The sequence below is a fragment of the Stegostoma tigrinum genome, chromosome 19 (assembly GCF_030684315.1).
Source record: "Stegostoma tigrinum isolate sSteTig4 chromosome 19, sSteTig4.hap1, whole genome shotgun sequence".
Taxonomy (NCBI): domain Eukaryota; kingdom Metazoa; phylum Chordata; class Chondrichthyes; order Orectolobiformes; family Stegostomatidae; genus Stegostoma; species Stegostoma tigrinum.
In genome coordinates this window covers 26,577,087-26,596,253 of record NC_081372.1, presented here as the reverse complement: position 1 = coordinate 26,596,253, position 19,167 = coordinate 26,577,087, and the positions used below count along the sequence as shown (strand labels likewise).

The following is a 19,167-nucleotide window of genomic DNA, read 5'->3' as shown; positions in this document are numbered from 1 at the left end:
TACTTCAGCTTCACTTTGACTATGATCAACTTGCAATGACTAACGACATGGTCAGGATTATTTGTCACTAGGGTTTTTAGTGTACACTGTTGGACACAGAACGCATTTCACGTGCAGGGTGCTATGATTACAGATTACTTCAACCTGTACTTTCAAAGTGCATGATCAATACTACCGCCCCTTGAAGGGTCTCACATTGCTCAAGGATTGCTCAGGCATCAAGAAAAGTTTGCTTCACCCATTTTGAGTATGGTCACAGCCACTGTGCATTTCCGTTGCATATGTGCATTTCATGGGAGTGTAGAGGGCAATGCAGGGTCAGGTTTGGCAGAGTCAGTTGCAGGCTCAGTTCAGTAATCAAAGGGGCCCTCTGAACCTCCATGATCCTCTCTTCCTTGCAGTCCCTGTTGCACCCAATCCAGTGCTTTTACACATTCCACACACGCATTTGAACAGTTACTTCAGCTCCCAACATTGCACCAAGCCCCAGATGTACAGTTTACTCAGGGGTCAACTACACTCATTCAAAGGTGCTTCAATACACTACTGTTTTCCCCACGCCTGTATATGATCTGGTTTCTCCCTTTAATTATTGTTTCCTTCTGTATCCCAGCATGCTGCCTCCAATTTCCAGAATTAACTTGCTACACCAGTGAGCCCCTGCTAACCCCCTAGAGGTCCATTCAGCAAACTCCTCCTCCAACCCCACAAAAATTGACTGTCCGCCCCATCCACCCTCTATTGACTTGGACAGGCAGCTCCAATTCAAGACTGACTGGGCCCCTGACTGATATCAGAGACGTGAATGACATCCCATGACTCCCAGACTGGTTGCACTCAACCAGCCGGACTGATCGTGGTCATTCCCGTAATCTCAGCAATACAGACCCACCCACCCTCACCCCACCCCATGACTGTCAAACTGTTTGGCTTGCTTCGTTCAAGCCTCTGAATTGATATCGGATGCTGCTAAGTTACTGTGCCAGGACCCCAGGCCTGATTGAAAATTACTCTCCACAGACTTTCAGACTTGGCCATTTGTTCGAAGTGTATGCAGTGCGTTTGTTGCACGAGCTGTTTACAAAGCATACAGCTATAACATTTACATAATACTGTGCCATGCAGTAACATGTCCATCCCCTTGACTGATCACTGCTGCCAAGCTATCTGGCTTTGTATCTGTGCTAAAAGATAAAGAAAGACAGAAGGACTGAACGCCTTTAAGATTTAACCAAGGTGACAAAGCACAACAAAGGCAAGAATACCATGAGCCTCCAAGTGAGTGACCACTAAGCGAGCAAACGAAAAGCCGTGGCATGCACTGTGGTACAAGCAATAACGTCAGTGCTGCTCCTACGTGCAGTGTCCTAGCAGCAACATTAAAATTAAAGGTGCCAATATGCTCCAAAGTGCAACATTCAAGTCCTGATCCATATGGTAAATTGGTTGCAGATGTGGCTTTGATGATTTGGTAAGGCTAGTACAGGTCCAAAGCCACATTCAATGGGTTTGGGTGTGTAGGTGTACGCAATCCACAAAGATGGAGGCTGGAAGGAGTATGCAGAGAGCTGGATTCACTTTTACCACCGGCTTTTCAGGCACGTGGGAGAATAGGAAAATGCATACCAATGAGGTGAGATTGGGTACTAAAGGCATGCAGGTATACGAAATAGGCTTCTTGCTGCTCACTGATAAGATTCCCGTCACATCGGTTTTCTGGATGTCAGTAATATCATCGCTGTTAATCTCACTGTTTTCCCAACTGACGCACCACCGCCCTCAGTGTTCAGGTGCTAGAAAAGGTTCTACCCTAAGCTAACAAACCATTTACAAAAATGTGAACAAGGTGCAGAAATAGGCCAACAACGCCATTGAGCCTGCTCCATCAAACTGACTGTAACATCAAAACCGCATTCTCACCTACCCAGTAACCTTTCACTGCTTCGAATAACAAGAATCTATCTTGATCTGTCGTGAAGATATTCAAATGACTCTGCTTCCACCAGATTAAGAATGTTTCAAAGACTCTCAACCTTCAGAGAATTATGTTTGTCTCACTGCTGGTATAAAATCCAAGAGTCATGCATTTAAACGGTGATCCTTAGATCTGGGTCCTCCCATGAAGAGGAAACATCTGTTCTACATCGACCCTGTCAAGACCCATCAAGATTTTATTTGTTTCAAACGAGATGCATCTTACTCTTTTGAACTCCAACGGATTGAAGCCGAGCCTATCCAATCTTCCCTCGTATGACTATGCACTCATTTGAGGTACTGGCCTTCTGAAATGCCTCCAAAGCATGAAAATCCTTCCACCCATAAGCTGACTAATACTGGCATGGCACTCTAGGTGTGGTCTCACCAGTTCCCTGTTTAGTTTTACTTTTAACATGCAGCAACCAATAACATTCTATGAGCTTTCCTAATTACTTGCTGGAGCTGCAAACTAACCTGGTGTGATTCCCACATGAGGATGCTCAGAACTCTCTGCATTGCAAAGCTCTACAATCACTCAGCATTTAATTGGATGCTTCTATTTTAGCCAAAATGACCAATTTCACATTTTATCCCATTATACTCCACTTGCCACATTGTTGCCCACTCACCCAACCTCTGTGTCTTCATAACCTTCTTACTGGCAGTTCTCCTCACACCTAACTTTCTGACCTTTCCTTGCAACATCGGCCGAAATTGCCAACCATATCTTTCCATCCTGATCTAAACTGGGAACATTTGAGCTCAAAGCACCAATCCATTTCTTGCACCATTCACTGCAAATGTTTTGGAGTTTAGTTGGTGCAATTATCTACCACATAACGAAGAGCAGAATATGCAGTTGTATTATACGTGTTGCAGAAAAGTACATATTGTTTTAAGATTAGTTTCATTTTCTTACAAATACATCCTTCTGCAGTGATTCTATGATCAGTGTAGGTGTTTACACCTTTGCTTCTATTGCACTACTGAATACTTTTAAAACTAAAACATAGCTCTATTAAGTGTTGCCAGGAAAACCGAATGATGCAGCACTGTTATAAAAGAAGGGTAATACCCGAAACGTTGACCTCTACCTTTCCTCCAGATGCTGCCTGGCTGGCTGTGTTCTTCCAGCCTCCTGTTTGTCTATCTTGGATTCCAGCATCTGCAGTTTTCTTTTAGTCTCTTACCAAATTCGAAGTGGGGCTTCACAGGGCAATCACTGACAGATTATTTCTCACGGCTGGACAATCAAAAACTAAAATTGGGTCATAGTCTCAGGATAACGGATTGGCCTTTGTGCATATACATGAAATTCTAAACAAATATAAGCTACTCACTTGTCACAAAAATCAATGCTATTCTTTTGATTGTTATAAAATAATTCTGAATGGCAAGTATAAATGGGTGCTTATTTCATGCAGAGCTAAATTACAGTATGGCCACATTATAAAAAGTGGCTAACACAGAAGGTTTGGACCCTGGGGCTTGTGAAGCCAAAGGCATCTTAGTATTCCAGTAGGTGACTAACTAAAGCAGTGAATACAGTGCCTCCGCATACTGAACTAGCTGCAAACAGAGCATTATTTATGAGTATTATTGCATGAAATACATCAGAAGGCATTTCTAACTAAAATAAAAAAGTCAATCTTACAAGTTTTTAACATTATGAACACGGCATCTTCCAGATAAAATTGCAAATCGTAGCACTGGAATTCAAGGAGGAAAGTAACATTCTGAGGGCAATAAATGAGATGTCAGTATCCCTCAAAAACCAAGAACACGTGAAAAAAACGTTCTAGGAGAAAGACAGACAGTGTGTCCATTGCAAACTATGTTGGTCGAGGAGAATATGGTCTCTCAGCTCTTATTTCATTCTAAGTTTTTACAGCCCCTGTAGAAACCAGTGACGTCAAAAGTGATGGCTTTCCCAACAACGAATGAAAATAACGAAATGGCAAAATTTCACATTTCAAGACTATTACTGCAACAAAATAAAGATCAAAACATGACTGAAAAAGCAACTGATGCAGCAAACCCAAGGGAAAAGGTACTTTCACATTAACTGACGCAACTGGGAAACTTCTAACTTGTTTTGTTTACCATAATTTTGATAGGTATGTACCAATACAAGGCTAACTCCTAAAGTTCCTGCAGCTTTTGTGCAGGCTTACTTCTCCCTGCTACATCAAGAGTCGTCTCCCAGTCCTTTGAAAGTATTCCTCTCAGCGAGTTCATCTGAACATACTTTCACTGACAGGGTCCTCCTTGGCGACTTCTTGTTTCTTTAATCTCCAAAAATCACAACTGTTCTATCCTCTACTTTTTGAACAGAAAATCAGCTCTCACCAGCATCCTGTTTAGTTGCTAATACAAAAAAAAACTTCTCCCTTATCCTCAAAGCAGTAACTGCTTCAACTGTCATTTCTTTCTGCGTCACTGTTCAAACAGCGATGACTTTTTTTGTATCAAGGTGTGAAAACAGTAACTTTATTTTTGACAGGTCTCAGTTCGGGTTTCATTCCTCCAGACTAGATGACGGTCTCAGTCTGTCCCTGAGCAAAAGTTTAGTATGACACTACCCGCCTCTGTAGAAAATTATGTTTTGCCTGGGATTGTGCGTGGAAGGTCATGTCTCACCAACTTCGTTGGCTATTTTTTTTGAGGTGGTGACAAGAATAATTGATGAGGGAAGGGCAGTGAATGTCAACAATTAGGCATTTGATAAGTACCTCACCGCAGGTTGGTACAAAAGGTAGAGTCTCATGGGATCGGGATGTGCTAGCTCGATGGATACAAAACTGGGTTGGTCATAGAAGGCGGACAGTAGGGGTGGAAGGGTGCTTTTTGGAATGGAGATCAGTAACTACTGGTGCTCCACAGGGATCTGGCAGAAAACGTAGGTGGTCTCAGTGGTAAGTTTGTGGATGACATTAAAATTGGCAGATCGTGAGGAGAATTGTCAAAGGATACAGTGGGACAGATTGCAGATTTGGGCACAAAATGGCAGATGGTATTTAATCCAGATAAATGAGAGGTGATGCAATTTTGAATTCAGATGCAAATTATACAATAAATGCCAGAACCCTTACGAGGATTGACATACAGACAGATTTGGGTTTACAGGCCCACAGATCCCTGCAAGTGATGACACAGGTGGTCAAGATGGTATCAAGAAGGTATGTCCCTAAGGGACACTGGTGAATCCCAGCAATCAGCAATGGGTTCATGGTCATCTTCAGATTCTTAATTCCAGAATCAAACAGTAACAAGATCAAGACTTCTGAAACAAAAAAAGCAGTAGCAGCTCACAGCAGTAAGTGTTAAAATGAGGACTGGCCCTGTTAATTTCAAGCTGGTGGATGAGATTAAAAGGCATCAGAACTGACAAAATAAAAAGTCAGCCATCATAAAAATGTGCACACCATTGGTTTTGCTAAAACAAAGATGACATCTGGTTAAATATTAACAGAATATCTTATCACCCTAATTACTCTCCTGCATTATTAAAGACTTAGGAAGAAACACTTGACAGTACACACTGGTAAAACTAATCCTTGCTGCAGGGGCAAAGAGCAAATGACACATTTATGAAGTACCTTATCATGAACGTTTGCGGGTCGTCACTGAGCATTCCAGAAACAAACAATTATTTTTCAAGCATTATTACTTTTGTTATGTTGACGAGGGTGAACATGGAACAACTGTGCGCTCTTTGAATTTTGCTTTTTCTTAAAGAAAATGTCAGAACTGCATAATAGTTTAACATGTCACTTCGAAGATATTTATTCCAACGATGAAACTCTCTACCTGTACAGCATTCTAGAACAAACCAAGATGAACCAAACAGTCTTCGTTCGTCACCCAAGTACTAACGGCTTAATTCCGTAACCTATCGACTCAATAGGACAAAGGAAGTAGAAGCTGAACAACCCAAGGCTCAAAGTAAAAACAACCCACTTCAAACACAGCATCAACTGAAATGGGACAACACAGTGTGGAGCTGGAGGAGCACAGCAGGAAAAGTGACATTCCGGGTTGGGACCCTTTTTCAAAAAAAAGTCTGATGAAGGGTCCTGACCTGAACCATCAACTTTCCTGCTCCTTTGATGCTGCCTGGCCTGCTGTGTTCCTCCAGCTCCACACTGCTTTGTCCCGGACTCCAGCATCTGCAGTTCTTGCTATCACCAACTGAAATTTACAGCTTTAAATTGTAAGTGCTTATGTGTGTTATCTTTTAAACAATTTTCTTTGTGATCTGCACAGATGGGTCACAAACACTTCCTATTTGTAAATTTCCACAGTTCCAATTTTAAGAAATGTGCAATTTCTGCTGCTTTTCCTTACCTTGCTCTTGGTCTGCCCTCATGGCACCACTTTCTCAAGCATCTGCCTTTAAATCTCTCTCTCCTCTGAAAAGTCTTCTCAAAACCTTGTTAATCATCACCTCAGCCATTCTTCCTGACGCCTCAGTGCATACATCTTTCTCAAATTACCCATAGCAAACCATGACAGGACGATTTTTGCATTAAATCCAGATGACAACTCAATTGTATAGCTACTCATGCCCTATCACCTCAATTGTTTACAATATTTAATATCAATTTTATGCTTTTTGTTTTTTTATCGATTAGTTTCAGCTATTTTAAAAACTTGAATGCTTGCACATTAGAATATGGGCGCGCAAATAATGATAATTAATAATATTTGCTTTGACAGCAGGTTTTGGTGATAGCTCGGCTATAAATATTTGCCTCTATTTTGCATCTCTCTTTCATTGTTTTATTGCGCTGTAACCCCTTAGTTTGGTCTTGCACATAAATTAAATCAATGATTTTAAAATTCTGGTCAGTCCATGCTTGTCACAACTTCCATATTACTTTATTCCCATGCCCAATTATTACGTGGCTTCATCATTTGCTTACAATCATGAAACTAATGGTTTGCACTTCTGATGAAAGCCTAATGGCCTGAAACGGTCTTTTTAACCGCTCTCCTCTGTAGCTGCCTGATCTGAAGAACATTCCCAACATGTTCTGTCCCAATTTCTAGATTCTCAGTATTTGCAGTCTTTTACTATTCATAGGGCAGGCACAAAAAGAGAGGTTGTAAACTGTTTTTAGGAACGCATGAATTAGGAGCTAAAGTCAGCCATTCAGCCCTCGAGCCTGATCTGTTATTCGACAAGGTCGCTGTTCTGCCCTGAACTCTACTTTCTGGTCATCCCAAAACCTGACACCTTTGTCAATCAAGCAGCTATCTAACTCACCCCTCAAGCAACATTAACGCGACGCAAATTTCCACAGATTGATAACCATTGGAGAGAAAGAAACTCTCCTCACCTCCATCTTAAATGAGAGATTGGTATTTTTAAATTTTTCGTAGTTTTTTGTGTCTCTCCCCTAGAGGAAACGACATTTCAGTAGCCACCATCAAGGATGCAGACCTAAGCCTCCACAACATTTCTTGATAATTCCTTCATCCAGGAGCGGGGCAAAGGAATCCTCTTTGAATTGATTCAGTTGCAACAATAATATTGCCTAGGTGAAGAGAACAAAACTGTGCACAATATTCCAACTGCGGTCTCACCAATACCATTTACATTTATAGCAAATTTCCCCTGTGATCCATTTCCCCTTGCAATAAACAACATTTTATTTTCCATCCGAATAAGTATTGCATTTTGGTACAACAAACAAGGGCAGGGCTTATGCAATTAATGGTAGGGCCTTGGGTAGTGTTGTAGAACAGATGGCCCTAGAGGTACAGATACATAATTCTTTGAAGTCTGCATCACATATAGACAGGCTGGTTAAAAAAGGTGTTTGGCCCACTTGCCTTCATTGCTCAGTCCTTTGACTGTCGGAGTTGGGAAGTCATGTTGAGGTCGTACAGCACATTGGCGAGGCCTCTTTGGAATACCATGTCCCGTTCTGGTCACTCAGTTATAGGAAGGATTTCATTAAGCTGGAGGAATTTCAGAAGAGATTTATCAGGATGTTGCTGGGTATGGAAGGTTTGGGTGAGAAGGAAAGGCTGGATAGGCTGGGAATTTTTTTCCACTGGAGCATGAGGTTCAGAGGCAACCTGATGGAAATTTATCTATACATCTCATTATTCTATTGAGTTAATGATGGTTGTCTTTGCCCTAAGATGGGGAATTTCAAGACAAGGGAACAACTTTTTAAGTTGAGAGGAGACAGATTTTAAAGACATGAAGGGCAAATCTTTTACACAGGAGGGTGGTTCACGTACAGAATGAACTTCCTGAGGAAGTGGTGGATGCAGGTACAATTACAACATTTGAAAGACATTTAGGAAGTAAACGAGTAGTAAAGGCTTGGAGGGATATGGGGCGGGCCAGGCAGATGGGACTAGTTTAGTTTGGGAATATGTTCGGCATGAACAAGCTGCGTCGAGGGTCTGTTTCCATGCTCTGACTACTTGCTGCACCTGAATATTAATTTTTGGTGACTCATGTAGCAGCGCAGCCAGATCCCACAGTGTTGCAAGTTCTGCATTCTCTCTCCATTTAAGTCGTATACTGTTTTTCCGTGCACCCTGCTAAGAACGTGCAGCCCTCCGCTCCAATCCCAACCTCACCATAAAACCTACGGACAAGGGAGGCACAGCTGTAGTGTGGCACACTGATCTCTACATCGCTGAGGCCAGGCGCCAACTCTCTGACACCACCTCCTACCACCCACTGCGTCATGACCCTACCCCCAACCACCAAACCATCATCTCCCAAACCATCCAAAACCTCATCACCTCAGGTGACCTCCCACCTACAGCCTCCAACCTCATCGTTCCCCAACCCCACACTGCCCGCTTCTATCTCCTTCCCAAAATCCACAAACCTGACTGCCCTAGTCGACACATTATCTCCGCGTGCGCCTGCCCCATCGAACTTACCTCCACCCGTCTTGACTCCATTTTCCCCCCCTTGGTCCAGGAACTCCCTACCTATGTCTGGGACACCACCCATGCCCTCCACCTCCTCCAGAGCTTCCAACTCCCCAGTCCCCAACACCTCATCTTTTCCATGGACGTCCAGTCCCTATACACCAGCATTCCCCATGCAGTCGGCCTAAACGCCCTTCACGTCTTCCTGTCCCACGGGCCAGACCAGTCCACCTCCGTTGACACCCTCATCCACTTAGCCGAACTAGTCCTCACCCTCAACAACTTGTCTTTCAATTCTTCCCAATTCCTACGGACAAAGGGGGTGGCCATAGGTACCCACATGGGCCCAAGATATGCCTGCCTCTTTGTAGGTTGCGAGGAACAATCCCTTTTCCAAAGCTCCACTGGCCTAAACCCTACCTCTTCTTCCGTTACATTGATGACTGTATCGGCGTTGCCTTGCGCTCCCATGAGAAGCTCAAACAGTTCAAGCACATCAACACCTTCCAGCCCAACCTTAAGTTCACCTGCACCATCTCTTATACCTCTCTTTCCTTCCTGGACCTCTCTGTTTCCAAGTTTGGCAACCATCTAGAAACCGATATCCATTTCAAGCTCACCAGCTCCCACAGCCACCAAGAATACACCTCCTCCCACCCACCTTCCTGCAAAAAAATGCCATCCACTATTCCCAGTTCCTTCGCCTCTGCCACATTTGCTCGCAGGAAGAGGCATTCGACTCCCAAACATCTCAAATGTCCTCAATTTTCAATGACCACGACATCCCTCCAATTCAGTGGTCGATAACTCCCTCGACCATCTCCGCCACATTTCCTGCAACTCATCCCTCACTGCAATAACACCCAAAACAGAATCTGCCTCGTTCTCACGTACCACCCCACCACCGTCCGGATCCAACGCATCATCCTCCGACACTTCCGCCATCTGCAATCCAACCCCACCACCAAAGACATTTTTCCCCTCCCCACCCTTATCCGCTTTCCGTGGGAACCACTCTCTCTGTAACTCCCTTGTCCGTTCCACACTCTCCTCCAGCCCCAACACACCCGGCACTTTGCCCTGCAACCACAGGAAGTGCTACACCTGCCCCCACACCTCCCACCTCACCCCCATCCCAGGTCCCAAGAAGACTTTCCACATCAAGCAGATGCTCACCTGCACATCTGCTAATGTGATATACTGCATCCACTCCATCGGGGAAACCAAGCGGACGCTTGGGAACGCTTTGCGGAACACCGACGTTCAGTTTGCAACAAACAACTACACCTCCCAGTCACGAATCATTTCAACTCCCCCTCCTATTCCCCAGATGACATGTCCATTCTGGGCTTCCTGCACTGCCACAATGATGCCACCCAAAGGTTGCAGGAACAGCATGTCATATTCCACTTGGGAACTCTGCAGCCCAATGGTATCAATGTGGACTTCACAAGCTTCAAAATCTCCCCTCCCGCTACCGCATCCCAACACCAGCCCAGCTTGTCCCTGCCTCCCTAACTTGTCCTTCCTCCCAGCTCAAGCCCCACCCCACCTCCTATCTACCAGCCTCATCCCGTCCCCTCAACCTGTCCATCCTCCCTGGGCTGACCTATCCCCTCACTAGCTCTGCACCTACACTCGCCTTTACTGGCTCCATCCCCACCTCTTTGACTTGTCTGTCTCCTCTCTATCTTCTCCTCTATCCATCTTCTATCCGCCTCCCCCTCCCTCTCTATTTATTTCAGAATCCCCTTCTCCTCCCCCATTTGTGAAGGAGGGTCTAGGCCCGAAACAGCGGCCTCCCTGCTCCTCTGATGCTGCTTGGCCTGTGTTCATCCAGCTCTACACCTTGTTATCTCAGTTTTCCACTTTGTCAGATCTTCGACAACTCAACCTATTTATCTCCCCTTGCAACTTCCTTTGCCCTCTTTATAACTAGATCTTCGCATCATCCACAAAGTTAGCAGACATCCATCCATAACATTAATCTGAGTCATTGCCCTCGATTATAAGTAGTTGCAGTTCCCGCACTGATCCCTACGACACACCGTTAGTTACTTGCCAACCTGAAAATGACCCACGTACTACCGTCTACTTCCACGTAGGCATCAATCCTTTATCCAGGCTAATAATATATTATCCTATTTCATACAGTAGACTTTGACATGGCATATTACTTGAAGATTTTTGCAAATAAAAGTACATCACATTTGCACATTTTCCTTTTATCCAAATTGTTTCTGTCTCAAATAGCTAACAAATTAGTCAAGTATAATTTTCCTTTAAAAAGCATGTTGACTCTGCCTGGTCATGTATTGGTTTTTCATGTGCCCTGCTATAATTTTTCAAGTAACAGATTATAGCAGTTTCCTGGTTACAGATAACTGGCCTGAAATTTGCTGTCTCCCTCTTTCCTTGAAAAGAGAAGTTGCATTAGCAGTTCTGAGATACTTGCAGAATAGGGAATTTTGAAAAAATTACAACCAATACAACCAAACCTTCAGTAGCCACTGTTTTTCTGACACTAGGGTGCAGCTCAGGAGGACTTATCAGCCTTTAATTCTCAGTTTTCTCAACATGCCTTCCCCTGGTGATTGGAATTGTTTTAAGTTCTCTCTCACTTTGACCTATTGATTTACAAGTATTTCCAAGCCAACATTTAGGTATTTGGATGTGCACTTGCGATGCCAAGGCATAGAAGACCAAATGGTGGAAAATGGGATGAGAATAATTAGGTGGTTGTTTTTGACCAGCACAGTCTTGACCAAATGGCCTTGTTCTGCACTGCTGACTTCTATGACTCTATGCTACTTGTGTCTTCTATTGTAAAAAACAGAAAAAACTCCACTATTTTTTCACTTGCAATTATTAATTTAGAGGCTCGCTGACAAGACACCAATGCTCATTTTGGTTATTCTTTAGCTTTTTAAATATGTGCAGAAACACTTACCATCTAGTTTTCAAAATTTCCAGCTAGATTTCTCATAATTTAATTGATGCCATGTTTCATATTTCAGAAATTCTCTGTGGCATTTTTTGGCTGTCGAATTTTCTGACCTACCACTAACTTTAGGAAGATTGTTTACCATTACTTTTATAGAATCATACAGTATGGAAACAGACGTTTCAGTCCAACCTATCCATGCCGAACATAATCCCAAACTAAACTAGTTCAACTTCTTAGCTCCTGGCCCACATGCCTCCAAACCTTTCCTATTCACATACTTATCCAAATTTCTTTTAAATGTTGTAACTGTGCCCACATCCACCACTTCCTCAGTAAGTTTATTTCACACATAAACTACCTTCTGTGTTAAAAAAAAATTGGCCTCGTGTCTTTTTTTTAAAATTGGTCTCCTCCCACCTTAAAAATATGCCCCCTAGGCTTGAAATCCCCCATGTGAGGGCAAAGACAACTACCAATAACTCCACCTACACTCCTCACTATTTTATAAGCCGCTAAGTCATCTCTCAACCTCCTCAGTGCCAGTTAAAAATAAAGTCCCAGCATTTCTTTCTGACTCAGTCCTTCTTTACCTGGCAACATCCTGGTAAATCTCTTCTGAACCTCTCCAGCTTAATAATATCCTTTCTGTAACTGGGCAACCAGAACTGGACGCAGTACTCCAGATGAGGTTTCATCAATTTCCTGTGATACTAGCCTTGAGTTTCTTAGTTAGCCATAGATAAACAGCCTGTTGCAGAATCTCTTTTTCTCACTGCAATATTTTTGATGGGTGTTATGAAATATTTCTTTACATGTCTATTATATTTTGACTGACCTACTCCAGAATCTAATTGTTCAGTTTACTCAAGCCAGCAACTGCTGTACAAAATGTTACTTTATCCTTTGAACTGATATTTCTTGTGAATTGTTCTGCTGAGTGCAAGATAAAAAGCTTTGGAAAAACAACATCTTTTTTCAGCAACAGAAGAACCATCTCATTGCACATGGTCGAATAGGCCTCTCTCTGGTATGTTCTCGAACATGTTTCTCAAAGAAACTATCCTGAAAACACACCATGAACTCACCTTCAGACTACTTTTGCTAACCTAATTTGACAAATTTACGTGCATCCTAAAAATCTGTGTATATGGGAGTAGCTTTCTTCTAAGACTCCTCTATTTATTTCCTGTACAGTTGTTTTTTGTTCAGAACTGATTACTGCTGTAAAAAGATTGATACATTCCGTCAAAGCTTTCCATCTTGCATTCGTTAGGAAAATTTGCAAGAAACAGCAACGCAAAGGGAGAAAAACATATTAATTAATTGGCAATGGTACTCCAATAGGTACAGACAATCTCCATGGAGATTGTATCATCTAGATAATGCCTGACAATGAACTTCCAAGTTTTAAATTTTAATCCAGGCTGGTTGAATCCAACAGGTCAAGTTATTGCACTGAGAAATCAACCACAGGATGATTTCACCAGTTTTGTCCAACTGAAACAGGCACGGTATATACATGTTCTTTCTATCTGCAAAGACCAAGGTCCTTTGTGTTAACGCACGTTGCTTCCACAGCACACTGACGTGCCACACTGCAAGTCTGACTGATGATCTTAACTTGGTTGTCAGTGTAATTCTCCTCATACTCAGGATTATTCGGCAAATGGTAAATAATCATGGAATTCCACCTAAGGTTGAGCACTGTGTTTTGAGCTTTTGCAATTCCAGGCTGGTTGGGATTGATCAGTACCTTGCCTGTTGCAAGCAGAAGGGATATGTTGTTTTTACGATCCACCAGTCTTTTTTTAAAAGAAAGAGATCACACCAATGAAACCCATACATCACATTACTTGTTAGTCAGACAGGTAGTGTCCCCTTGGGGTAGCATTTGTTGGTGGCAAACACTCTGATATTGCTGCTGCCTTGTCTCTGTGTAAAACAATTAGCTGTTGTTCAAACTTTTGAGATACTTTACCTTTCCAGGTTAATCCAAGGTACATTCAGCACTTTTCAAGGCCAAAGGTTACGGCTTTAGGCCTGTTCATGAGTCTGTGCAATATATAGCAAAAAAAAAATCTGATCGAGCTAGATGGATTTGATGTGTCCTGTTTCAGCATCAAACTTCCACGTAAAGCTTGACAAAAGCCTTTAACAAGACATCTCCTCTTACTGCATCATCCATTCGACAGTACAGTTACCATCAAAAGGACCATTAGAAAGTCACAAGGGCAAACAATTTACTTCCACAAGCGACATAATCGTTGATATTTCTCATCCCTGCCAAATTCAATCTACATCTTAATCTGTGGAAGAGCATCCTTAATGTACAGATCCACACCACAATCTTTTCCCTGGAACCTATCCTTCTGAAATGAACCTGTGAATATTCAAGTCCCAGCCTTGGTTACCTAACAACCACGTCTCTAAGATGATCATTAGGTCAGAGACACAGCTGTATATTCATGCTTACAGCTGAACCAAGTACATGCATTTAGTTTTCCCCTTTAATTGTTCTTGCAAATTCTGGCCTTTTTTGTGGACCTAAGTTCATGTGCTCTTTCCATTCCTCCTATGCTCTGTCATTTTGTCATTTGTCATTTCTCTTATTACCACTTTGATCTATTACCTTCTCCTTTTCCTTCAATTTACTACAGCTTCCCTCATACCATACCTGCCATGACATCAAGTTAGTTTAACTCTTTCTCTACTCCCAGCGAATCAGATTTGCTCGCATTGAGTGGCACGTTGTGCAAAAGTATTGGGCTAGCACATTTCTCAATAATTAAGAATTTTGTACTCGGTCATCGGTTTGCCTGGCTCAGAGTAGTGTTGACTTTGTAATTCCCCTGGGCTCCAAAGACTAGTCTGACAAACTCTGCTGTAACCCACATTGAGTAGTTCCCCCACTCTGCCACTCTAAACATACTGACACAGAGATTAACATATATTGCAAATGGGGTGTCAAAATACGCTCATGGTATTATGCCTGTGGGCAATACAGAGTGAGATAAGTGACATTAAAAGTACTACCAAATGAACGAGCAGTGCATGACAGACCACACTGTATATCCACTGAAATCCTTCCGTAACGATTTCAGAAACCCATTGTTTCCCATCCAGAATCCTCTTTTTTAGTGCCACCATGACATTTCTGAAATTTTCACACAGTTGGAAAAATTGCACCCATCACTTACAGGATGGATGCTGAAAATCATGTTTGGAATGTACAAAAACAAAGTTGCTGGAAAAGCTGAGCAGGTCTGGCAGCATCTGTGAAGGTAAAAAACAGAGTTAACATTTCAGGTCCAGTGACCTTGTCTCAGAACAGGACTCAAAATGTTAACTCTGCTTTTTCCTTCACTGATGCTGCCAGACCTGCTGAGCTTTTCCAACAACTTTGTTTTTGTTCCTGATTTACAGCATCCCCAGTTGTTTCAGTGTTTATGTTTAGAATGGAGAGTCCAGTTCCTCCAAGAGGAATGAAAGTAGGGCATTCAGTTACAACAATGAAATAATCACAACAGACAGCCTATGACCAAATGAATTCAAAGAGCACTACTAAAGCCTGAAAGACTTAGGATTTAGGATAAAAATAAAAGCACATTGAAGAGTAAAATGAAATCATGTTTCTCACTCAAAGTGTTCAAGTTTCTTCCCCACTCCCTTAATTCTTGACTGTGCAGATCTGTTCTTCACCTCCTCAAAAGCTTGTCTATTCCTGCAAAGGGAGGTCCTGGAACCTGTTGCTGTTGGTTGTCTTCCACTGCTGAGCAGACCCTGGAGCTCCTCACGTTGCATGGTAGTCACCTCATTCAAGCCCAGCGCCAGAATAACATCCAAAGAAACCAACGGACAGACTGACCATCCTCCAACCAATACAGCTGAGCTCATGCGCCTGCAGGGGCACGATCAGATGAGGTTATGATCCGTGGGTATGAGTTCCTTATTTCTGGCCCTGTACTTCCTTCCCATCCCAATGTCTATTTATCTCATACCATCTCACATTCTTTCAGGCTGCAGTCTTTCGCCTATCCCCTCTCTATTCACCTGCCATCTCCTCAATTTCGTTCCCTTTCTTTGACTTCTCAGCACAGTTTTATTCTCCCACAGCCGTTCACCCTGCCTGATCTGAAAAAAATACAAGGTGAGCTTGACCATCCAGATGTTACGTGTTTGAATACAGTTTTACACAGTAGAAACTCAGCTTCAAAATGGTTAAAAGTGAACTTAGATAAAACTCAAAGACAAGGTGAAACAAGGTAACAAAAACTCAGCAGCCTATAAAAATTAAGTAAATAAAACACACTTTTCTAACAGTATGAAACTGGCTCATTTATTAATACACTTGAATGAATCTGAAAACTATGGGTTCATGCATGCACCATAGGTGGATACCACAATGCAATTAATACAAATAATCCATACAGACAATGCTCAGACAAATACAAATGAATGGCTCATCTTGAAGGTTAGAGGATATACATGACATTCTGGTCCACATTTCCTCCTCAACCAAAAAAAATTCTGGTCATTCATTTATTGGCATCGGATAGTGCAAGATTTAGTGTGTGTGTTTGCGCACAAATCATTACAGTTCAAAAGCAACTGTAAAGCTTTGGAAAATATTCTGAAAATCCTTTTACATAAATACTTTTCTTTTGGCTCATAGATCATGAAGATTAATTTGTTTATATTCAAATCATTTCTTTTTGCTCCAATGAGTAATTTAAATTTAGGAAACTGAACAATCTTAGCACCCTGACATTGTACATTAACAACTGCTCCGGCATCTACACAGGACAGTAAAACCGTAGCACGTTACACACTTGCACAAACAAGTTCTGCTTTTATATCTGCTGTATTATCACAGTGCTTAATTGGAATTAAAGAAATCTTGTAGGATAACCCAATCTTGTGACCACAGATTTTTTTTGTACTAAAAGCTTTGTTCATGACTCAGTCCAGAAGCGCTGCTTACCCAGTTGTTTAATAGTTGTAGAAACTGACCACATATCAACCATGTCTCATTCAAAGCAATCCTGAGCATCCACCTCACTGTTCACAACAGTAACTGTGCTGCCAAATGTATAAGAGGAACTAAAATCCAGAAGAATATAGCCCAAGCAGCTCTGTGGAGCAAAAAATGACCTTTTTCTTACTCAAGAGCTTGTAAGTCCTTCCATGTTATCAGTTTTACTTTTGGTTGTTAGCAGTTAGCATCTTTCAACATATTAAGATTCACAACATTATGGAAATCAGAAAAGTTTATTTTCAACTACTGCCAATGATATTAAACATTAAAACAAATTTACTACAGTTTGTGAAATGTTACAGTTCTACAACCACATAGACTCTGAAATGTGAGCATATATGGAACATGGCAGTACCAAGATCAAGTTTCTAAGCTCCGAACTGAAACTAACAAAAAAGATATTTGAAACATTGCAAGAACAATTTTTCAATGCAAACCTTCTTCAATAAGCTATGGAAGCAAAACTACATACTTTGCACATTAACAAAACATACGTGAAAACAAAAATTATAGCAATTTTGTTTTGAAGAAGTATTTAAAGAAGCAATATGCATCAAGGTCCTGGAAGACTCAGTGTGAAACAGTACTTCAAAACTTAACACTGTCAGAATACTTATGCTGGGGCTTATTACTGTTCTACATGATTGAGTTAATATATCAATTGCTGTTGGGAGTTTTGGAGGAACGCTTAATGTAGTCACCAGACCGTTATCTGTCTAAAGGCATGAGCACTGATATTTCAACACAACACCACTGTTGTTACTACTTTGGCCTCACGTTTCACCACAATTATTGAGGAGGTCAGATGAGCACACCAAAGTGTGCTGGAAGCAATGACATAATAGAAATGAAGACCCCTTAGGCAGCAGCAACAGCAGCAGCAGCACTTCCTGTGAGCAATCATATACTTCCAAGGCTTTAAGGAACTGATTTTAAACAGGAACATCAATGGGGAACAAACAACAAGAGCTGACCTCCAGCAACAATGTCTGTAACGATTTGAAGCGATGTGAAACTGTGCAGAAATCCTAAGGCCAAAGCTACAAACAAAATAAAAGCAGCTTTTTTTGTTCAACTGTGTTGGAAGGTAGCTTCAAGACAGTACAAAATCTCAGAGTGCTCACAGATCTTCTGTGATATGAAATGCATCCCTAGATCTAAACAGCACTTGTGAAATCCAAACACTTACTGATACCTAAATCCAACTAAATCACTAGCTATGTACAAATCATGAAACCACTACCACAGAATCATTTTATATAAGGAGAGGAAATCATTACACATTTCTTGGATTTCTATCATCAATTCAGACACGCGTGTCATTACAATGGAATTAACAAGGATACCAATCCAGTGCAAAGTATACACAACTTCAGAGGGAGCATGTATAACACTGGAATTCTGCATCTGTTGACCTTACTAAATCTGACTTGCAACGAAACTGCATTTAAAGCAAGGACCCAGTGGTTGCACTTTTTAGGTGCAAAAGTGCTGCCCCCACTTTGGGGAAATGTGAAGTCATTGTGCTCAAATGAATGAGTCAAAATTTGGTCAAAGTTCTGAAACTTTCTTTCTGACAGTATTGTGGGTGTATCTGCATATGGACTGCAATGATTCAAGGCGGGAGCTCACTACCACCTTATCAAAAGCAATTAGAATGGGCAATAGGGGCTGGCATAGTCAGAGATACCCAAAGCCCACAAATGAATTTTAAAAAGTATGCGTATTTAATTTTGGTTGTGGCTGGCCATTTACAAATAGGTATCTGCTGCATAAGAATCCAACAAAATAAAGCAGTAATCTATTTGAGATGATACAAATGTTACCCCGTACACCAACCAGGCAGTTGGAAGTGTGCAACCTTGGAAGAATCCAGCACCAGATACACAGACCACAGAAACCGGTGTCGACACGGTTGTCAACCCAATACCAGGTTATAGCGGGAGAAGAAAAAAGAAATAACACCCCATATACGCGCCAATGCAAAGGAAAACCACAAGTGAGGTAATCCAGCTCAACGGACTCCAGGGTTTAAACAACAGGCGGGAAAACACCACAGAGCTTCATCGGAGGCTGCACTGATGATGTTACCCAGCAGGGTAAATGAAAAGTCTGCAGAACACTGAACCAGCTCAGCGAGCCAACCAACCTCAACATCCACAAACTGAGCCAAAAATCTACTCTAAACAGTAATCTAGCTTTGGACTCGCTTCCCCTGGCAAAAAGACCTTGATTATTCACAGTATCTATGCCCCTCAGGATTATACATACAACCATAAAGATTGCCCAGCAGCCGCCTACT

General features: G+C 42.0%; 1 protein-coding gene across 4 annotated transcripts in view; it reads right to left on the bottom strand.

The window, feature by feature from the left end:
• Positions 1 to 19,167, bottom strand: part of plagl2 (pleiomorphic adenoma gene-like 2) — a 123,728-nt gene that overhangs the window by 33,938 nt on the left and 70,623 nt on the right. Inside the window, exon 1 of one of the 4 annotated variants that reach the window (XM_048549955.2) lies at positions 18,705 to 18,723. The exons of the other annotated variants lie outside the window; for them this stretch is intronic. The gene's annotated coding sequence lies outside the window, so the exon portion shown is untranslated. Of the gene's footprint in view, positions 1 to 18,704; positions 18,724 to 19,167 lie in introns of those variants that run through there. 4 annotated transcript variants of the gene reach the window in all.